This window comes from Ambystoma mexicanum, chromosome 1p (assembly GCF_040938575.1).
Source record: "Ambystoma mexicanum isolate Mex_15411 chromosome 1p, UKY_AmexF1_1, whole genome shotgun sequence".
NCBI classification, from domain to species: Eukaryota; Metazoa; Chordata; class Amphibia; order Caudata; family Ambystomatidae; genus Ambystoma; species Ambystoma mexicanum.
This window is the reverse complement of record NC_090921.1, coordinates 272,839,519-272,863,393: the sequence shown is the minus strand read 5'-3', so window position 1 is coordinate 272,863,393 and position 23,875 is coordinate 272,839,519. Positions and strand designations below refer to the sequence as shown.

The window sequence follows — 23,875 nt, the reverse complement described above, 5'->3', positions numbered from 1 at the left end:
TAACAAACTAAACTAAGGTGCTCATTGTTAGTCCAAATGAAAATAGTCCTCTGTCTAAATCTGTCTGTTAACTACCACTTATCAAAATGCAACTAATATAGTTGAAGTACTCTGTACTCTTGGGCTTCTTGAAAAGGTCTCTCCGGGTATTCCTTTTCCCAGACTCAAGGTCCAGTGGTCCAATCAACAGTTCTTCTTCAATATAACATTCTTGTCAATCACTCCATGGTTCCCAAAACTCTCCAGAACCTCACACAACACAAAAAGTCAGTTCCAGAGAAAACAAAATTTCTACATTTTTAGGTGGAGGGATATTTCCCCGATTCCCTCTTCTCCACTTACGTGAGCTCATCACATTCAGAAACTGGGTGCTTGTATGCTTCCCATTTATCTGCTTCTCATTTCCTTCCTGCAGATATGTTGGTTTGCTTGGCTTTGTGGTTTCAATATGCTTCCTTTTCTCCCCACTTGCCCCATCTACTTTCCAATTCTCTAGGGCCTGGGCTACCCGTGTACCTTTTATTTTGAAGGTTCTGCCCCAGGTATGGTGCGACTTGTCCGGGAGGTTCCCCAAGGCTTTTTGCTCATCCTCTATGGATACAAGCAGTTGTTGTTTTACGCGTGTCTGGATGTGTTCTCCCCCATCCGCTTTCTCACTGAGAACAAAGGACTTGGTGTGTTCGGTTCCACGATTCAGCACAATGCGTGTGCCTGCTCTGTGAGCAAAGGAGTCGCTCTGCTCTTTTCCCCCATGTGTGGCGTGGTCGCTCCTACAGGTAGGTGTTGGTGTGCTTTGCCGTTCCTTTTCCGGTCTGGCCCCACTCTGGGTTGGCACGGCAGTGTCTTCACCCGACACTCTTCCTTCCGCACAACTGCTGGCTCTGCGGTTCAGCGCTGCTCCGCCCCCTCCGTGTTGCTACGTCAGAGCCCTGCCTCTACATGTGTTTTCTCCTCCACAACTCCAGTGACACTAGCTCTTTATTGTCGTAGCTGAAACCACAGAGGGTGGTTTGTTCATCACAGGATGTTAAACATATAAAGTTCAACATTCTTTGAAGTAAAACACGTAGTGGTTTTATTCACATCAGCTACTCCCATGTAAGCAGATAATCTTTTCTGTCCGGAGGGAATGGGAGTTCTTGTCCCCTAGAGTGCAGTCAATCCCGTGAGGTCCCACTTTCCCAAACCCTTGGATTTGTCACACTCGCCACAATACATACTTATGAGCTCACCAACCTCCGTGACAGGACACATTCAAAATGCAATTAATCTAATGGATCCCTTTTCCATGTGGAATACCTCCTGAATCCAATAATCAACTAATTACATGTTCTCCCAGTAGGATTATGGATCCTTAAATGAATTAGGAGGCTGAGGCAGAAATCCATTACTATGACTAGAACAGTAGGACTAGGAGTAATGAAGTTTACTGTCAGTAATCCAGTCATTGCCTCCAAGTCCCTCTTCCTTGTCCAAATTACCAATGAGGCATTCCGAGGCTACCAATGCAAGGAGCCTGTGACAAACCACACAGACTAAAAAGTATGCTGCCATGCTCCATCACCACTTTATTGACAAGCAGTTCTGTTATCTGTTCCATTGAATAATAGAACCTAAATCACTTGTGCCAAAAGAGCAGGCAGTCACCCATGAGGCTGCCCCTGATTGACCTCCCATGTACATGTACAGAAAGAGGTTTCCCTGCTGCTGCATTGGCCATTGTGGTGACTGTCCTGATCCGGTGACTGACGGTACCGAGACCTTCCTTCCTTCCCTTGAAGGACTAACCTGACGTATAAAAAAAGACATGATGGTCACTGTAGCCTCTTCGTTTCTTTTGCCTTTACCCCTTATTTCTCGAATCCTGAGACGCCCTGGCTTGGTTCCCTTCAAATGAATGGCTGTTGGATGGAAGTACCATATATGGCTCTGGGTCTACCTCCTGCCGGACTGGCTGCAGCCTTCCCAGGAACTGCTTGTTGTGACCTGTATGAATGGAGTATGGAGTCAAATCACATTCGGTGTTGTGGGTGTCTGGTTTTGGTTGTGTGAGGTCTGGTTTTGTTTGTGTGACACAATGGGCTGGGGAGTTACCACCAATCTGCATTTTGTAGTGTTGGTTTCTGGATTTTGGTGAATGGCCTGAATGCCTGTGAGCCTGATTGGATGCTGCCTGCATGAATGCACTTGTGTGTGATTTGCTGGCTGAGCCTGGCGCAGCCTAATTGAATGGGGAGTGTTTTATATAACAAGGGACCTCACACTCACCTCCTGGTCAGAAGCTGAAATAAGAAAACTGAAACAAGAAGCGGAAGTCAGGTTGTATCCTGGGTCCAGCTGAAGGAAGACTTCTGCGGCTGCAACTCTTCATGAAATCTGAAGGCTGTTTTGCTGACTCATCAAGAAGTCCATCTGTGCCGCCCATGGTCCGGAGGAGTGTTTGTGACTGCTGGAGGCCAAGCTGCTGAGTATCATCTGGAAGAGGGGGGTACCCTGGCATATACCCGTAGATGCCAAAGTTCCAAATAAGTGAAGAATCCTTCAGGTGGCACTACAACCACAACATCTGTCTACTTTTCCGCACTGGAGAAGATCCAGGGTCGCTGCCTGTAGAGGATTTGCAGCTGGTTGGTTTCCCACCACCAATCCACAAAGAAAATGTATTGAGGGTCCAGGCTTGGTAAGGGTATGCAGTCCAGTCCAGTGCTCGAGTCCAAGTCGCCAGAAACCACCCTTTCGTCCGTGCTGTGGCTGCAGCATCGAAGAACCGAAAGGTGGGCAACCACGTAATGACAAAAGGTGACCCCTGCTAATGTCAGTGCACCCGCCGCCACTGAAAGGCACTGATGACCACTCAAGGACTTATCCTGTTCATCCAAGCCTTGTCGAGGTCCACAGCAAATTCGGCATAGCGACCCGATAACTGAGACCTGATAAACCTGCATTGCTGCCTTTCCGGCACTTCTTGGTTCCCTTCTTCTGTTAGATACCGACATCCCAGCGGCTCCCTCTTCCAGAGGTGGTCCATCCTCGAGAGGTCCCATCGGGTAAATCCAAGAAACTCTACCACTACGCCTGCCAAGGAATCAGAGGTACTGTGACGAGCATCTTCCATCCTCAGTATTCATCCAGGGGTACCAGATTCCTCTTGGATCCTGTTCTCCTGTAGCTTCCCATTTACTTTGGGGAAGTGCGATCTGTAGAAAGAGAAGCAGACTATTAATGAACATATTTGGACTGGGCTGTAATAAACAACAAATTGTACACCTTAACTTTTCCTTACAGGTTGCCCAGGTGCAGGGGGATCCTTGCACAGTAATGCCTTTTTGGTCTGAAAGATAACTTTTTGCCAATGTTCTGTATATTGCATGCCTTTCTACATTAAGATCTATGAAGTTACTCAATGCTTAGTAATTCAGATGCTTTTTAATAACTGTCGGTGCATTTTACTTAATCGAAGTATACTGTGGTACTACATAGAGGTGTGTGTGTATATATATATGTGTATGTATGTGTATATATATAGAGAGATAATTCTCAATAAAAACTTTAAGGGGACGTTATGGTTAAGTTGCCCTACTAAAAACCTGTGCAATTCACTAAAAAAACTTTACAAACGTGCCATTATGGTTCAAAGTAAAACCGAAAACCCCCTGAAATTACAGTAATAAAAACAGAACTATCAGAAAGTTCTGATAACCCTACTGATTATCTTCATGCACAGAATGACATTTGTGATGTCATCTTTCATGTCCTGGGTGTTAGTCTTAGCCTTAGCAATGCACGTAGGTGGCGCGAGTTATAGTTGCTTAGCTTACCATAATTAGCGAATGTCAAGTGTTTTTCGGTTTTACTGTAAACCATAACGTCCCTTTGACAACGTTTTTTTACTGAATATATATATATATATATCAGTGAACAAAAACAAAGGAGCTACATATGTGATATCATCAGTGATGTCATCAATGACATTTGTGATGCCACCTTTCATGTCCTGGCTGTTAGTGTTACCAGTGCACAGTGGTGCAGGCAGGTATGGTTGCTTAGCCTACCATAACTGGCGAATTTCAGGGGTTTCAAACCATAAAGTTTTTTTAGTGAATTGCACAGGTTTTTAGTAGTGCAACTTAACCATAACGTCCCCTTAAAGTTTTTTTTGAGGGAATTTTACGGATTTTTAGTAGGTCAATTTAAGTAGAACGTCATTTTAATAAAAAATGTTTTTACTGAATGTCACAGATTTTCAGTCGGACAACGTAACCATAACGTCCCTTTAACAAGGTTCTTTTGCTAAACAGTATACACCTTGCAAAGAATGCCACATGACAATATGCTGGCGTACAGCACAGTGACGTGTCCCAGAATCAGTACGCACTTAACAGTAATATCTATGCCTCATGGAGAGTGTGGAAATAGATTTTATATTGATATAGGAATGTCCACCTTCAACATTTTCTTACACAGTGCCAACACGTATTGGTAGGCAGCGATTACCAATGCACTACACATTATATATTTTTAGCAAACTTTCTACTTATCTGAAAATGACATCAGCTAAAGCCATCCCCCCTCCCCAAGAAACAGCAGCACTGTTTGAAGAAGCATGAGAAACAGTGCCGCTACATTGCAAATAACAAACGCACACATTTTTCCGACGTACATCTACCACACCATATTACCGTTTGTTGCCTCTTTGCTCATTGCCGTTTGCAAATTGCCTTATTACCTGTCGTACCAAAAAATAAAGCCACCCGTAAACAAAGTAAATATTCCGTTATGAGCGTTCTTTCGCATTGTAAATACATTTAAACAAAAAAAATTGCATACACTCCATGTACTTCATATTTCTCAGTAAAATACATAGACGCAATAATCTTTGCCAGTAATAGTCTAGATTTGCAAAGCAGTAACGTGTGCTACTAAAAAATAGGATTACTGGTTATAATGCGGGGCGGCTTTGGCGGGTCGGATTACAAAACAAAATCCTTTTTCAAGATGGCCACCATAGAAAGGGAAGGCGGTTGTTTCATACATAGCCCCTCTTGCCTTTCTATGGTAGGCTGCAAAAAGCACAAGTACGTGACGCAGAATGTGTAAATAAACATACAGCGACGTACAACGTAATAACTTACATTTTGAAATAATAGACTGGATTGTAAAAGAAAGCTTTAACATTTTAGAGTTCGTAAAGTAGGTTTATTTAACAAGAAACTGTCAGACCATCGGAGTAATCCCATTTTCAAGTGAATGATAACAACGGTTCTAAGGGCGTCATTGCAAATGTTAAAGATGAGGAACACGTTGGTTTTTTCCCATACAAAAATTATGGGTTCTTGGTTAAAGCAGCCGCTTTGTTTCCACAGTGATTTCCAAGAAGGCGCCATGAACCTCGGCCTACAGCACCATAAATGATGTGATGTTGCTCCGAATAGCGAGTTCAGCGTACGGGCAAAGCGGGATTAGGGTGTCATCCCACATAATTATGGACAGGCAACCGCTCGCGAGCAGTTGTATTTGCCGTCCGAAAAAGCTGTCACTCGGCATCTGGAAACCATGGCACGGACAGTACGGCAAGATGTACCTGGGCGGAAAACATAACAGAAAATACATGTCAATAACCAACCTCTAGCAAAAAATTGCAAAAAAGACACAAAAAATGTGCAAAGTAATACACAAATGTAAGTAGTCAAACATGACATTTTCGTGAAATGTTACTATTGACCATATGTAAATATAGTAACAGGCTACAAACGCCAAGATTCTGCATGCGCCGTAAGATTAAAAAAAATGGCAACTACACAGGAAGACGATAATTCAGTTATGAAGGCAAAATGAATGGACAAGTAAAAAAAAAATTACATTTCGTGATTTCAAACAAGACCAAAAGAACGTGCAAAGTGATGCACAAAGCTATGTGGGCAAACATAATGTTTCAAACAAGAAATATTAACGCTAAAAAAGGATGAGTGTAGTCATACCCTACAAATGCAGAACCTGTGCACTCTGCATTATTAGAGGAAAAATATAACCGCGCAGAAACATAATACTTCAGTTATATTGTCACAATTAGAGTTTTGGTAATTTAAAATTAAAACGCGGGTCGGTGTAGAGTGGTCAAAAGTAAACTTACTTAATATTTACTGCCTCCATTCTTTTTGTCCAAGTCCGACACCAGTGTAATCGCACCGAAGAATCTATGTGGACTGATATTGCATGTGCCTTACAAACATTTTAAAACATAACCTTATCAATTGCTATTTTTTTCGACCCTTTCATTCCTTCAATTGCTTCTAAAGTTCCCCTTTCGCTCAAGGTCAAAAAACAATTGCCCCTTATACATTCACTCGGATGCCTGGGCTTATTGAGCGTCCAACCAAAGAAGCAATTCGTGTGATCTTCACTCAGAAGGCAAATACATTCTTACTTTGCAACAACATATTGAAATCCAATTATGAGAACCGCTACTCCCATACACCTCCAGAATCGCTGTTTCCAGCAAACAGTTCAGATGGTGGGCTTAGTTTTCAAAACTTAGGACACCAGTCTGACGTCAATATTATTCCAAAAACATTTTAACCCACACGCACTAATTGGTAGTGATACAGTGAGCACGAACTTCCATTTAACTGTATGACTTTGGTGACAAGAAAACTCCACTTTTTCAGTTTGTGCTCCCACATCACATCCCAGCCTTCTTAAAGGTCACCTTCTGAAATAGTATTACATCAGTGTGACAAGTGCAATGCTGTCTTGTTTTGTATGTGTTTCTGGCGATGTCCGCGTACACCAAAACATGAATAAAAGATGGCGAGGGCACCGAAGAAAGCTGACATACTTCACGCTGTTCCACAACCAATCAGGGAAAGCGCCACATGTCCGCGGGCACAAACTTTTTTCCCCCATTCAGTCTAAGGGGAAAAGAGACGTTTTTAGAACCCCCTCCTTATAGCTTTTCCCCCCCTGGACCAAACATCAACAAACGTTCCAAAGAAATTCAGTGTCCGATATACTTTTTTTTGCAAACTTTGGTGAGGATTCGTCCAGGGGGAGCACAGTTATAAGGCACCCAAAAAGTGCTCTTCCTATGGAAACAGCAGCTTCACCATAACTACACAGCCACTAACGTGGCAGTCTAATATGCTGCAGTGGTTGTTGGCAGGGCCTAGAGGTTTGGATGTATGTCCATAGATTTTTGAATGTATGGGCCATGCATCCAAGACTGTACCCCCTACCCAGAACCATCTGACTGCTAAGCAATACTACGGGTGTATGCATTGCTGTAATATGATGTGGTGTTTCTGGCCAGGGCCTAGAGTTTTAGGAGTATGGCGTACGGCCTGCAGCCATGCACCCAAAATTGTACATCCTGCCCACAACCACTGCACTATATAAAATCCATGGTGCCTTTATAACTTTAGTGCTTATAAATTTGTTCTTGGGTGCATGGCCTCTACGTCCTGGCCACAACCACCACAGCATATCGCACCCATTCTCGCTTGTAACTTCACTACGTATAAATATGGTCTTCGGTGCATGGCCTTTGGCCTTTGGCCATGCACCCAAGACTCTAGGCCCTCCCCACAACCACCTGATTGAAGTTTAATACTATGGGTGTATCTATAGCTGTGATATGCTGCAGTGGTTGTGGCCAGAGGCTAGAGTCTTTGGTGTAAGGCCATATATATGTGAATGCATGGGTGTCCAGTATATCAAACCCATAGTGGCTTATAACTGCAGTGCTTATGACTGTGTTTTCGGGTGAATGGCCTTCAGCCATGCAGCCAAGACTCTACATACTGTCCACAACTACCGCAGCATATTGCACCCATAGTGCCTTATACGTTCTCTACGTACAAATTTGATCTTGTGTACATGGCCTTTGGCCATGCAGCCAAGACTCTAGGCCCTCCCCACAAACACCTGATCAATATGCGAGACTACGGGTGTAGGTATAGCTGTGATATGCTGCGGTGGTTGTGGCCAGGGCCTAGCGTCTTGGGAGTATGGCCTACGGCCTACAGCCATGCACCCACGACTCTAGGCCCTGGCCACAACCACCGCAGCATATCACACCCATGGGGGTGTATAAATTAGTAGCACACTCATACAAACAAAAATAGTAACTGCAGCATGTACTCAATTGTAATGTTCGCTAACACCACGCGTGCCCTTGGAACAGTTTGAAGTTGCCTGCGCACAGCGCGGACTGAAGTACTATCCTTATGAGACCCCTCATTTTCAGTACTTACAAACATTCTGGACAAGGTGGGCATGGCGAATACATCATTAACACATGCCGCCCAAACATGTACAGTATTTCACCCATCTCTTACTCTCTGAACCTCCCCAAGCACTGTAGGAGAGCAAAACAGTTTCCGAAACAGCATTTCGCCTCTGGTGGCGACCACGCTGTCGTTGGATCCAAGATGTCGGGCGCATCCGCACATTCTGACGCATATCGCGGCTCGCTGCACCCAATCGGCGAAGACGTTGCGTGTCCGCGGTCATGACGCCACCCCCTGGCCAATCGGTATCTTGTCCGTGGAGCGAACAGGGAAGTGTGACCGCGGACATAGATAATTTTTTTAAACATATTTTTGGGTCGTTTTAAAGAAAACTACTGGACGGATTGTCACCAAATTTACAAAAGCACACTTTCGGGACCAAGCCCCTGCTGCAAATCTGGTGAAAATCCGTCCAGCGGTTTGACCTGCAGGCGTGCGCAAAGTTTTTTTTCCCCCCATTCAGTCTATGGGGAAAAAGACGTTTTGGGACCCCCCCAATAACTTTTGCCCCCCTGCACCAAACATCACTAGTTTGGTGACGAATCGTCCAGGGGGAGCGGAGTTATAGGCCGCCCAAAAAGTGCTCTTCCTATGTAAACAGCAACTTAACCATAACTCACTGCCACTACTGTGGCTGTGTAAAATCTATATATTATTGCCATTAGTAAAATAGGGTTGCCTGAGTATTAAGTGTTATTTATTTGTACAAGATTACCTGAACTTTATTTTATTTAATGAAAGAACTGTGTTGGCACATAACGGTTGTGTGGACATTCCTGTGAGGGGAGCTTGGGGACTCACTGTACCCAAGAACCATGCTGCATCCCCTCCCTAAAGTCTTTGCCTTAGTTGCTTGTCCATAGCTGCCATTAGAGAACCTAGGCTGGGGTGCTCTGCATCTACTCCAACTACATAGTGGGCAGAAGGACAGATCTCCCCATCCAGTCTTTACAGTGACATTGAATGCCGACCTCAAACAATGGTCACGAAAATCTGAATCTCCTCCAAATGTAGTAATAATATCGGTCCGGGAGTTTAGTAAAATCTCTGAAAGCTATTCGCGGGCCAAATGGCAGGACTCTGAACGTGCAGTGTCACACCTGTACCGCAAACCTCCGGCATTTCGGGTCTTGCTTCCCGATTGGGGCATGATAATGAACGCTCTGAAGATTGAGTGCCAGCTTGCCCTCCCCCACACCCACTTTGACTAATAAGAGCATTCATTTCTGTAAAGCCTCACATTTTTTTTTGGGTGGACCTTGTTTTTATTATACACAAAGTGAAGACAGCAATGTTGGTTCTTGTATCCGCTGCTTGTGCTGCGACCTCTGGAACGTTCAAACTTTCTACCCTTAGAATGGATGTAGGGCTTAGTGTGGCTGTGTGGAGTACTCGGTGCCCTTCCAAAGTGTCTGTAGACCTGGCGGCACTTATGAGGACCAAAGAGCAAAACTGTGTTCTCCCCTTTCGCAAGGCCATAGCCAACTGATCAAATGTCATGATTTGTCCTCCAGCCTTCAGGATGTGGTCAGGGGCACCAGCAGTGACTTTAAGGGCACACACCTTGAGCTTGGGATGTCGTGAATGCGAACGACGTCTGTGATGCAGCCCACCACTACAGCAGTATTGCTTTCACGTCCTGCCAGTTTCATTTTCCTGATAAATCGAGAGATTGTAAGAGGGGATCTGTTTGCACGGCTCATAAAAAGTCGTCTCAGCACCACCTTGTTGAAATAGGAGGTTGTACGACAGGTCAAGAACCGGTACAGCTTAACCAATAGTCTCAGGTAGATATCCTGACTTTTGGGCTCCTTTCTTGTTTTGGCGGATATCCACTCCCATGATGGCTGCTCCGGGTGTTTCTGCTCCTTCGGCAGGAAAGGTGGAAAGCCTCAATTTTTAACATGTTCCTGAATAGTGCATTGAAATCCAGGTTCAATCTGAATTTTCCCCATGGATTGGACATCATAACGATTTTCAAAATGAATCCTCAACACCTTCTCTTGACACTTTCGAGCTTCTTTCTCTATCAACGACAAGGCCTCTTTCTTGTTCCTGTTCCTCAGGGCTGGGGACCGGACCAAACAGTGTGGAGTGATACTGAAAGTCGATCCAATAGACAAAGAGGACTGCTCTGTTGGCTCACACACACTTCCCAAGTACTGAAAAAAATAACAAAGCCTCCTGGCCATCTTTCGATGTCCTTGTTTGTTACAATCACTCCTTTGTGTTCTAAACCCGCCTGGTCCTAAATAATGCTAGTGACTAAGCTGGACTTTGAAATTCAGAGGCCCTCTAACCGTGAGGTCTTGCACTTCTTAAGCACTTTCCCTGCATATTTGTCAGCTTTCAAAATGTTAACTTTTTCCTTCAAGGTGGCCACAAAAGCGTCCTTCCCTCGATTGGTAGCTTTAGTGCAGCCACCTTCCAGAGTCTTTCTGTGTCCCAACCCCTTAGGTCCGGGGTCTGTAAATTATGGCTCTCCAGATGTTCTGGACTTCCACACCCATGATCACTCGCCATTGAATGTACTTGCTAGGACCAATGGGAGTTATAATCCGAAACATCAACTAGGCCAAATGAAGCCCCTGCCTTATGTGCACGTCTTCAGAAATGGAAGGCCACATGTCCACTAAATCCCCTCTGTCCCCATTCATGAACAGTTCAGACAACATATCTGCCTACTTAGACATTTCCGCCCAGACCATGGCAGTCTGTCCCTTCCTCAATGACCTTATACATTTTCTTAAACCCTCCAAGGACAGGATCCGAAGTCTAAGCCCTCAAGTACAGGAAGACCGTATAATATGGTTATAGCAGGTATAGGCTGTTTGGTCTAGGACTGCTGTATACTGTGCCACCATAGACTACCTGATAATGTGCTCAGCCTCTCTGCTCCTTTGTTATCTTATCCCCAATATCTGAGATCAGAGGACGCCTAGATTTCAGAAAATGCTTACACAGTGTGATTTTCAGGACCAGCTGAAGGACCTGGCCCATGAACGGAGTTGTTTCTAGACTTTACCCGCATGGTCCCTGTCTAAGTAGTTTCCTGTTGATTCGTTCTCTTCTCCTGAGCTTCTTAATGTTGGAGCGGAGGGAAGAGAAAGACTACTCGGATGAATGGGTTGAGAATGATTACGGAGAGTTCCTCTTTCTTTTCTCCTGCACTCTTTTTTCTCCTGCAATGGCAGCTTGATAATTTCCTTTACTACTTTTTTTAACGTGCCATGATTCTTTAAAACAAATTTGTACCAAACCTCTGCTTCTTGGGCTCTTTCTTCTTTTGCTCAGGCACAACTTCTCGAACTTCTCTCACAGGGCCCTGGCACCCTTGCCAGTCCTCCCTCACTTGACTCCGGGCCTTGCACTTGCCTCATCGAAGCTGCGCTTGGTCAATGACCCATGAGAGCGGCATCTCTCTTTACCTACCCCTACTCTTGACTGACTGGGGGCACCTGGACACTGCCCCGCCCCCCCAGCACTGGTCCTCTCCTCCCCTACGCCTTTCCCTTCTCCTGTACCGTCTCTGCACTTGCACGATCTGAACGTACCATGTCTGAAGATTGTCTATATGTTTTCCCTTGTCTGCCCTCCTTGCATGGTGGTGCCTCAATTGCACTTGGAAAAACTGCGAATCGTTGTCGGACTGGTTTGCTGTTCTACACTGTTCACTGTATTATATGCACTTCCTCTGCCTGTGCAGACGTGTATCGTTCACAAATTCAAGGTCTCTGAATGACTGTAGTTTGTCCTCTTGTTCCATACCCCTCCTTGGGTGCTTTGAAACACTTGTTTTGTGTGTAGGCGCTTTACAAATAAACATTACCATGCCAACACAGACTCTCAATCTCCCTTTTGTATGTCTCTTCTTTCCTCTTTAAGTAGTTCAGCATATGCGTTGTTGCATAGAGATCTGATGGCTATTCCGGCTTGCAACAGAGTAACTCTTCTGCATTCTTAACATGGTTTTAACGCAAGGGATGGATACCTGTGTATGCTCGGCTGAGTCTTCAGTTCTCCTGACCAAACACTGCCGCCTCCCCCACGCCTCTGACATGTGCGAGAGTCGGGCATCCACAAAACTGTAATTCATGTGCTCCAAGCGCCTCGATCCCTGACCTCCGGTCTGCGACACTGCTCCATACCCTGCAAACTTGGGGATCCCAGGCTGCTTAGCGCTTCATGACTGCCACTGGCCTGTCCTTCGTATATACCGGTCAGTTCCCCAGCCAGCACCTACTGTTTGCCTGAACCCAGGGTTTGTCCGTGTTTCTCCCACCTAGGTCGCTGTCCCACATTCATCCCCTACACCAAAATCTACACCATTTGCAGCGGCTCATGACTCCTTCTGACCTGGTTCTCAGCACCTGCAGGAGTCCAGGGCTGCATCCTTTTTTGCATTATCACATCGCCTTGAGGTCACTGTCACATAGACTTGATCTGGAATTATTGCTCCCAAAAGCCCAGCAGTAGGACGTTAAAGAAAGCAGGCTGACTGGTCCCTGTCCAAAGAACAAGGTGTTCGTTTTTACTAGGGTTTTCTGGGATTCTGGAGGGAAAGAGGTAGGACTAATTTGAATTTGTGTTTGTATTTGTATTTTATTATATTTATGTAGCGCTTTTTACCAAAGCGCTTCATAAAGAACAATCAACAGTACAATAAAATCAGCATTGGCAATTGTGTTCAAGATCACCCAATAACAATCAGACCGGTGACTGATGTAAGTGACTTTTTAAGGAGGTGCGAAACAGAGAATGAGAGGATATAGAACGGAGAGGAAGGAGATTCCAGTGGAGAGGAGCAAGCAGTTGGAAAGATTGAACGTGGGATTGTGCAGAAGAGGCACGAGAAACAGTAAGTAGGAAGAGTCCGGCAGAGCGCAGAGGTCGAGGAGGAGAATAGAATAGAATAGGAGAAGAGAAGCAAGGTAATCGTGGGCAAGGCCATAAAGAGATTTGAATACTAAGCAGAGGAAGCTGAATTTGAGCTGAGAATGAAAAGAAAGCCATCCAAGAGAAGAGGAGATTGAATCACGATGGGAAAGTAAACAAAGTGAGCGAATAGAAAAGTGATAGATTAATTTAAGAGGGGCTAGGCGAGAGCAAGGAAGACCAAAAAGTGGAACAGAGCAGTAGAAAAGCCAAGAAAAGCCTAGTGAAGAAACCAGGAGCTTGGTGGCATGGAAAGTGAGAAAAGGGTGCATTTTTACGAATATTGTAGAGGTGAATACGACAGGCGTGTGAACCGAGTGAGATATGATCGGTGAAGGAGAGATGAGTCGCGGTAGAGACCAAGATTGCGGGCAGTAGGAGAAATCAACAGATGTGAGGAAGTAAAAAGGTATCGAAGGAGGGGGAGATGGAGGTGGACGAACATTAGAAGGAAAGAAAAAAACGTTGGTCTTTCCAGAATTTAGGGTGAGAAAATGAGAAGTCATCCATGACTTAATAGCAGTAAGGCAGGATGAAAGAGTGAGATGGATATCCGGTTTGAAGGATGAGAAAGAGAGAGCGGAGCGTCATCCGCACAGAAGTGATGTGACACACCGAAGGAAGAGATAACAGGGGGCAAGGAAAGAGGTGAATAAAGAAAAAAAAAAGAAAGGGACTGAGAACAGACCCTTGTCGGACTCTGTGATCGAGGGGGAGAAATATTGCTAGATAAGACGAAAGCCAGGATAGGACAGTACTGCGAAAACCATATGAGGAAAGAGAGTCAAGAAGCAAAGAGTGGTCCACCGCGTCAAAAGCAGCAGAGAGGTCAAGAAGAAAGAGTGTTTCGAGTAGCGAGCAGTGAGTAGAGAGTTCAGTAAAGAGGTCTGAGTGGTTTCAGTGGAGGGACGGGGACGGAAACCAGACTGAGTGGGGGAAAGAAGAGATTGGTCAGAAACAAAAGATGAAATTTGTGAATAGACAATACATTCTAGAAGCTTTGATAGGAAGGCTAGAAGAGACATAGGATGAAAATTGGAGGCAAGAGAAAGATTTACTGTGGTTTTCTTGAAAATAGATATGATGGTTGCATGTTTAAAGGCTGATGGAAAAGTTGAATTAGCGAGGCACATATTGAAGAAGGAGGTGAGGAAGGCTACCAGAAGTGGATAGACTTTAGGAATGAGTAATGAGGGAAGAGGATCGCTGGGGGCAGCGGTAGGATGAGTTTTAGCCAGAAGGGCTACGCCAGAGTTGGATACAGGAGTGTAGTTGGAGACAGTTGTAGAGGATACTGGGAAGGATAAGGAAAAAGGGTTAAATGAAGGAGATGATCAAATGTCCTGACGTAGACAGTGTACTTTAGAGGAGAAGTAGTTAGCAAGATCCGAAGCAGTTAGGGATGATATAATGGAAGGGTCGGTGTAGGAGGGGAGAGAAGACGAGTCAAAGTTTGAAAAATACGGCGGGGATGTGTGTATTTGCTTTTAAGAAGATCGCAGAAGTGCGCTTAGCAGACTTGAGGCAATTGTCATAAAGGGTATGGTAAGAAAAGTAGGTAGATAAGCCAGAGAACGATCTTTGAGTCAGTGCCTTTCAAGGCGACGGAGAAGACGGCGCATAGATGCGAGATGAGGAGAACGCAAAGGTTGGGCAGGTTTGCGAGTGGGGTGAAAGGAGGAAAGAGGAGAGTTGGTCCAGACTAGAAACAAGTGGAGAAGAAAGGGTGGATGTAGCTTTATCCGCGGAAAAAGTGGAGAAATGAGTGAGAGAGGAAAGTGAGTTTAAGCAAGTATCATAGAACAGTGACGTGTTAAAGTTGCATATATCACATCTGAGAAAAGTATTTGAAGAAGGGGAGGATGGTTGAGAAAAACTAGAGGAATGAGAAACTGAGAGTAGAGAATGGTCTGAGAAGTAAATGGGGATAGCTGAGACAGAGGATGCAGTAAACGATGAAACAAAGATCAGATCAAGGGTAGAACCAGAAGTATGATTTAGGAGTAGGAAGTAAGGAAAGTAAATGAGTCCAATTGGATTTGAGTGAGTCCTATCATGCAGGTTGATCCGTGCAGCCCCCAGCTAAGGGCCCCAAAGCCAAGGGCGGCTCCAACAGAGGCGGCTCCAGGAAGTGTCAGCAGGTGTCCGCAAGGGGACGCCAAGGAAGCCAGCAGCCAACAGACACCAACAAAAACCGTGAGTGTGGCATGGGTGGGGAGTAGAGCAATCACTCTACTCCAGAAAACCCCCGCCACTTTATCTTACCTACCAATAACATAGAGTGCCATAATACTTCCATGCCCACTCTTAGATAGAATTGTGAACATTGGCCTGCGTCGCATCTAGATTGAATTGTGATTGTTAGCATGTCCACACCTAGACAGAATTGTGCATATTAGCATGTCCACACTTAGACAGAATTGTGAATATTGGCCTGCGTTGCATCTAGATAGGACTTTGAAGGTTAGCATGTCCACACCTAGACAGAATTGTGCATATTAGCATGTCCACACTTAGACAGAATTGTGAATATTGGCCTGCGTTGCATCTAGATAGGACTTTGAAGGTTAGCATGTCCACACCTAGACAGAATTGTGCACATTAGCATGTCCACACTTAGATAGAATTGTGAACATTGGCCTGCGTCGCATCTAGATGGAATTGTGAATGTTAACATGCCCTCACCTAGACAGAATTGTGAATATTAGCATGTCCACACCTAGACAGAATTGTGAATGTTGGGGCAGACTAGAGTACGCAGGGCGGACCCGAGCGCTCAGGGCGGGCCGGAATGCATGAGTGCATGGAGCGGACCGGAATGTATAGAGCAAACTGGGGTGCATGGAGTAGATAGGAGTGCATCGAACGGAGAGGAGTGCATAAATTGCGTGACGTGTATACTATGAAATGCAGATAATGTTTGAAAGAGCATATAACCCATCATATCACACCATCATGCTTACTCTCTCCTTTACATCACCTCTCAACTAGAACATAGGGATACTATGACACCATTCGGTATAACTGTTCTCATATCAACATCCGCCGCTCACTCCACATCATTCTAAGTAAACACTGCTGGTTACACACCCCCCAGCCAGGCGTTCTCCTCAGGCCTAACGCAGCCACATCCGATCTGGATAAATCCTGCCAGAACTAACACATACTCCTGACCTCTCAACCATCACACCTACCGCTAGAAAGCAGCTATTACACGGATAGTGCACGAGCTGCACACATACCCGGTGCTCACACGCACCTTTTGACCCTCTCTACTCCCTCTACTGATATGAACTTCGGTTCCCAAGGGCGTTCAACCTACCAGCGCCTTCAGACCATACCAATGGTATATAAGGCGCTATATAAATGCAAAATAACATAACATAACAAAGGCCCATTTCTAGGGGCGGGCACACTGGGCAGTGGCCTGGGGTACAGTTGCTGGTGGAGGGAGCAGCAGGCAATCCGTTTACTCTCCCACCTCGGGAGTAGTCCTATTTTACATAATTGGGAACTACAGGCCCAGAGGTGGGGGACAAAAGCCTGCCCTGCCGCTACCCATCTACCCCACACAATGCTGCTGATGGCATAATACTATGCTGAGAGTTTTTTAAGATTGTTTCCACTCCGCCAAATTACCCAAATTAGCATATTTTTAACTAATCCATCTTGAACAGTGTGATAATTTCTGCATAGCATTGACTTGCCAGAATGGGGGGGGGGGTTGGTCGTGTATGGTGGACTGACCAAGCTGCTTTTTTCTTTTTCTTGAGGGACCAAAGTAAAGGACCGAAGAAAGGCGTAATATCAGTAGGGGAGGAATTGTCATTCCTTTATGGTCTTTTATCAGGCGACTATGCTTCTTTGCTTGTTTGTGGGATATTTAGGGCAATCAAACGAGTGACTCCATGCCCTCTAAACACCACTGTTTTTTTTTAATGAAAATCATTGTTTTCTGGCATGCTATTCTATTTTAAACAAGACTACAACTCCCACAATGCATTGATCTGTTTCACTAAGGCCCAGAACTGGAAACAGGCTCTCCGGTGACATGACATGGAGTCACCTTGCCAAACTATGCCATACTATACTGGGAGGCAGAAACAGCTTGAATAAGTATGGAAAAAAGCAATAATTTTTCACATTGTTTGTTGCTGCCTTTTTAAGTTTTAGCCAAAGGACCTGTAATGTTGAGGGGTTTGCGCTTATGGGGATTACTTCCTTTGTTTAGGGTGTGTTTGTTTTATTAACTTTGAGAATAAATGTATGTGAAAGGTAGAAAACAATTGTCAACAATAAACGACAAAGCCAACAGTTGGACATGTCTAGTGAAAAGGTTTTCCTTCTTGTTACTGTAGGTATTGAGATCGCATGCCCCTTTGCATTCACGCTTTGCTTAGTGTTACAATTGTATGTCCATATTTCATGTGTTGGTATGATACTTGCATCATGTGATTATAATTTGCTGCATTTCTTTGTGTTTCACGAAGATGGACCATATCTAAGCTCTGCATTAATCAATGTTATTATTACCCACTGATCGTACTCTTCGAATCACCCTCCATAAAGAAAGGCCTACCTGGTGGCAGCACAGTTTCAGACTTGTTGCATGGCATTGCCCCATTCCCAAAACCAGCATGTTGCACGTCAGCTAAACATCTGGCATGCAACTGTTTGTCAGAAGTTAACATTCTGTGCCCAGGGGCTCACCTCATTGGGTAGCTGTTGCCATCGCATGCACAAGTTATTTTCTAGATATTGCCATCCAATTCTCGAGTACTCTCGCCATATACCTGGTTTTCCCATTAATGCTTGTGCACTCAAAACATTTGGTAAGTATTCTGCTTTGTCCAGGTATTCTGCTAATATATATGCCAACCTGACCGCTTCACCTCATAGCCTACCTGCTTCTCTGGTCTTCACCTATAGCGCTTCGAAGGAGTTTCAAGACTTTCTTTGTAACCTAACCTTACCTTACTTAATATAGCTGGGAACTACCTTCTTTTTCACTACCGCCAAACTTTCCCTTTCATTCACACCCATCTTCAATTCTTCTGCTGAGACATTTGGAACGGCCTCTGAACGTTGTGTTCACCAACTGAAGAGAGCTATTGACTTTTGCTACACTTTCAACTAAGAGCAAGCGGCGCTGGCCAATGGGCCTGCTCTTGCTGGGTTTGAGATCCGGCATCAGATGTCTGGCGGATCTCGGGACCCGGCCAGCCTCAGCTCTGGCCAGGCTATACCGAACCCAGAGCGAAGCCGGGTGAAGCTGGGGGCTGGGTGATCTAATCGGCACTGTGCTCCTTTCACCGGCTGTCATTTGCGCGTCTGCAGTCTCTATTAGCTAAGCCTGTTTCCTTTCTTCTAGCCTGAAAGGGGACACCACAGTAATCAATGGGCCATGAATACAACTGGGAGGTGGCTCCACTGTTGAGAGCATGCTTTCTACATGCTTGGCAAACTATTGTTTTCCAAATGTGCATTTCACACTTCCATAGAAAAACCAAAATAATTTCCAAACTGGAAAATGCTGCTTGCAATCATTAGTTGTCCTTGAATTTTTTGTTGGACTACCTCACATACTCTGTAATGTGTGTGCTTCTTTGTGTTTTATCACAGGTTATATTTATAAAGATGTTATATGCGTGTCCAACCGGTTAATCATAAATACATGCTTCTGTTGTGCTGATAGCAGTTTTTAGTAAATTTAACTGTAGGTTCATGGGTGGCAACTTTTGATTTTCACTACAGGGCCAGAAATACCCCCACCTCTGCCCTGAATATAAGCAAGCAACCAGCTCAACCCATTCCCTGGCCAAACGCATGTTGCAGCCCTTGTTTTTTTTATTATAAGGAATTGCAAAAAGTCATACTAGCAACAGCCAGATTTGAACATATAACCTCTCCGCAACAGTCTCTCAACTTGCTGAGCTACCCTGGTAGCCTTCTACTGTAGAGCGTGTCTATGGATCTCTTAATGTACCAAAAAGCACTCCATTACCAACAGGATTTCGGGTGCACCACTGCCATGGAAGTGATTTAAAGTGGAATTGATGTACAGTGTGGAGTTTGGAAAGAAGCAGCATGAAAGAAATTGCACCATTTTAAAAAATATGATTTTGAATATTTCCTTCGGGTGGAGTACAACTGCCAGCTCTGCCTCCTTGGCACTGCGCCCTCTCTGTCCCTAGCTCCAAACTCCACCCCCACTGCGACCCTTATGGGAGTCCCCCTTTACATTGTTTCCATTTCCATCACTGAGAGCAAGTAAGTTGTTAGAAAAAGATTACACAGCAGCAGTAGACACTTTTGTAGAAGTCTCAAGTAGGATAGCGCCCTTCATTTAGACAAAAACATGATAGAAAATATATGCGCTTTCTACTTATTAGTTTTAAGTATATGCTACCGAAATGGTATTTAAATTGCCAATATTACGTTATTTTGGAGAGGGAGTGCGGGTTAGCATTGGAGGAGCAACGTGGGCGAGGGGGCATTCTGGTGCAATATTGTCTCGAAACTTCCTTGGTAAGGCATAGGTAAGCATTGGGACGGGGAAGAGGGGTGTGGGTGACCTTTAGTAGTGTGTGGTGTTGCAGCAGAGGGTTCATGGGGGAGGAGGGGAGAGCTTGTGTCGCAGAGGCGGCGGCAGCGAATGCGAATGACTGTATTCGGCCTGCGTGTGGCTGGAAGGCCATGCCGCAGGGGAGAGGGCGAATGCGGATCACTGTTGGCATAGTGGAGGGTGAGGGTGGATGCTCCCGCCAGAGCAGTGTGGGTGGTAATGCCACACGAGAGCGGGAAAGCAGGCTTCGCAGAATATTACGTTAAAGGGCATCGGCAGCAATGAATAGCTTCACATGTATCCCTCTTGTACACCCCTCCCACCCCTTTAATTTCTTGCCTCTTTAACGTACTACTGTTGTCTGTCTTAAGCCATGTAAGGAGCAGTACTACGCTCGCTGCCTTCTGCCTGGTGAAGTGAATCATGGGTCTTGTGGGTGCAGATCGGTAATAGTTGTTCTAATTAAACATTTCTGTCGTGAACATTCTGTGCTGACGTGGTTGTGATGACTTGACTGCTGTTTTTTTTTATTTTGTCTTGCCAGCCATACATGGGTTGTAAAAGGGATGACGCTTCGGCATTTTAGCAATCTGCGAGCGCCCTCTGCTGGCTCTCCTCCAGAGCAGACAATCGAAATGCACGAAATGTTTTATTATTTTGAGGCACTGTTGTCGGGAATGTCCACACACCACGCACGCTCCCTCGGTAATTGGCTAGGGATAGAGTCCGTGCATTAATCGCATCTGAAGAGGAGAGGATTGGTACCATAAAACCGACGGTAATCGTACTGGCTTCAGAGTATGAGCCTTTGTGAGGCCAAACTCCTGGCAGATGTCCTGAGGTATCTTCCGGCTGTCTGGTCCAGCGAATATCTCAAATGCACCGAGCATCTACATTTTCTTTGTGAACGTAACAACATATCATATACAGTCAGTCTTCGAGATTAAAGAGCCCATCTGCAAATAAGGCCGAATTTACGGCAGCCCGAAGCTCGCACTCCATCTAAAATGGTAACCGTGCTCCTCATTTTTTTAAAAGCTCTCCTGTCCACCATTCTGCTCCTTGTTTCTTGCTCCAGGGAAGGAATTCGATCGGTTTGAGACGGAGCTGTGCTCTGACAAAATTTGTATTGCCGGAGCGCTGTTCCATGTAGAACTGAGATCGAACCCCCCTCCCCACCCCACAATTGGGTCAAACTATTTAATGCATGGATTTTAGGGGCTAATAGAAATGCCTTGAAAAAACATACACATTGCATAGTAAACTAACGTCATGATCATGATTGAAATATATTGAGTAAGAAATCGTGATTGTAGCTTTGTTTCCATACCCTGGACGGAAGACAAAAGGCTTTGAATGTGGGACTAAACAGTATTGTTTGGGTTTTTTCAAACATATCAGTGAAATGAAATAGTTTCACCTACCTGTAGCCATTGTTGCTCACATCATGCAGCATGTTATGAACCGCAGTTGCCCATTCGCTTACTGCCGTCTTTGCTCTTCTACTAACCTTTTTGTATTTTACATGCTCTGCTTTATAACGGAGATGCTTGCCACACAGTGTGAGACTGCCCCCCCTTTTATCCCTCCCAGTTTCTTGCTTAGACTTTTTTCCATTTTGCATTTCAAGCACAAACTGGAGAAAATCTTTCTCAATCTAAGGTTCGAATCCATATCCGTGTGCCACCCCCTCAACCCCCCACCCCAAACCCAACACAATCAAACAGAGCGAGAACAAGAAAAAGAACTTCAATAAGAGATCAATGAGGCAGACCTCCATGATCTTCTCTTGAAAAAACCTTTTTTGTGTTTTCAGGGATGCGGGTGGGTACCAAAAATTATGGTACGTGCCACCACCAGGACGGCAACGTGCACTCGACTACGCGTATGTGATTAACATCACTGTGCCATGCCAAAACTGAAGTACGATAAGTAGCAATGACCGTAGATCTGATCATGTTGGAGAAAGTGCAAGGAGCACGTTCATATCCGGGTCTCGGAGAACATTCATAAGCATACCATTAATTTCCAGAGAGCGCCTGCATATCCAGGGCTCGGGGGTAATTCATAAGCATGACACTAATTCCCAGAGATCGCCTGCATATCCAGGGCTCGGGGGTAATTCATAAGCATGACACTAATTCCCAGAGATCGCCTGCATATCCAGGGCTCGGGGGTAATTCATAAGCATGACACTAATTCCCAGAGATCGCCTGCATATCCAGGGCTCGGGGGTAATTCATTAGCATGCCACTCATTCCCAGAGATCGCCTGCATATCCAGGGCTCATGGGTAATTCATAAGCATGCCACTAATTTCCAGAGAGTGCCTGCATATCCAGGGTTCGAGTAATTAATAAGCATGCTACTCATTTTCAGAGATCGCCTGCATATCCAGGGCTCATGGGTAATTCATAAGCATGCCACTAATTTCCAGAGAGCGCCTGCACATCCAAAGTTCAGGGGTAATCCATAAGCATGCCACTAATTTCCAGAGAGCCCCTGCCACAGGGGCATATGATATAGCATTTATAACGCACCTATAAAAGTGTTTCAAGGCGCGATGAGGTAAGGGCGGGGAAACGGAGGGAAGACAGACAGCGATCCTACTAGGCCTGGTGACATTGAGATTGCGCAAATGCAGGTGGGAGTGGAAGGGGAAAAGTGCAGGGGGAAAGTGGGGGGCAGTGCAGTACCTAGGATAACAGTCAAATAAATAAAGACAATAATTAAAAGTATGGCCAGCTGGTGGCAAGTGTAAAAGTAAACATCAGGGGTCAAGTGCTAGTGGGTGCTGTAGGGATACAGATACAGTCCCTAAGTTCAAGGGTTGCCATGGGGCAGTGCAGGTGTGCAACTGGCGAGGATGGGACCTGGGCCCGAGATCAGAGGGTAGCCAGGTAACACGTGCAGATTCAGATTCAGCCAGGAGATCTGCAGGGGAGAGGAGGAGAGCAAGCAGAAGCAGAGAGGAAGGTCTTGAGGTGCTTCCGGAACCGGAGATGGTTCTCAAGTTTCAAAGAGGCAGGGAGGCTGTTCCAGAGGGAGGCCCCAGCAGAAGAAAGATCTACCACCAACTCGCTGCTTGGTGAAGCGACTGACCCGGAGGGAGTTGGAGGTGGATTAGCGAAGAGTTCGAGAGGGTAGATATTTAGGAAGAGAGTGTTGAATGTCTTGAGGTCCCAGGCCCCAGAAGGCCTTGTGGACAATGCAAAGGGTTTTAAACTTAATCCTCACCGCCACTGGGAGCCAGTGAATCGATTTCAGTCCTGGAGAGATCCCTGGGCTTGAGGCCAAGGACAAGTCTTGCAGTTGGAGACAGTGAGCTTCTGGGGCAAGGAGAGGAAGGGAAGAATACCTCTGAGGAGGTGCAGCTGGTAGTGTGACGACTTGGAGACGTTCGAGATGTGAGGAGAGAAGGAGAGTGTGGAGTCGCAGATGACCCCAAGGTTTTTAGCCTCACAAGTGGGAGCAGGAAGAGGGCCAAGAAAGGCCGGCCAGAGAGCGACAGTAAAGGAGGGAGCAGGTGTGGTGATGAGGAGAATCTCGGTCTTACTGGCATTAAAGCGGAGATCATTGGCGGCACACCACTACTGGATGGCGGACAGACTTTCGCGGAGAAGAGGAGGCAAAAGGGAGTCTGAAAATGAGTTGTAATCCGCATAGCACTGAAAGTTGGGGCAGAGAGCAGCAATGCGGTGGGCAAGATGTGCCAAGCATTGGTTGAACAACCAAGGAGAGAGGTTAGACCTCTGGGGAACACTAGAGATAGAGGAGAGCAAGGACCCAAGTTGGACCGGAGAGGGTCGATCGGAGAGGAAGGAGGTCACCCAAGCCAGGGCAGGGTCAGTGATACCCAGGTTATCACGGAGACGGTTGAGCAGGATGGCATGGTTGACCGTGTCAAAGGCAGAAGAGAGCTCAAGTAAGATGAGGACACATGGGGTGTTGGAGTCAAGGTTGGAGAGCAGGTCTTCACAGATGTTCAGGAGAGCAGTTTCCGGTTTCCTGGCAGCTCTGAAGCCAGACTGATGGTCATGGAGACAACCAACAGATTCAGTGTGAAGATTAAGCAGGGAGATGGCTAGCTT

At 45.6% G+C, this 23,875-nt stretch overlaps 1 protein-coding gene and 1 pseudogene across 10 annotated transcripts in view; one reads left to right on the top strand and one right to left on the bottom strand.

The window, feature by feature from the left end:
* Positions 1-23,875, top strand: part of GNG7 (G protein subunit gamma 7) — a 796,319-nt gene that overhangs the window by 205,914 nt on the left and 566,530 nt on the right. The gene's annotated exons all lie outside the window — the stretch shown is intronic.
* Positions 9,493-10,162, bottom strand: LOC138475264 (large ribosomal subunit protein eL18A-like; annotated as a pseudogene).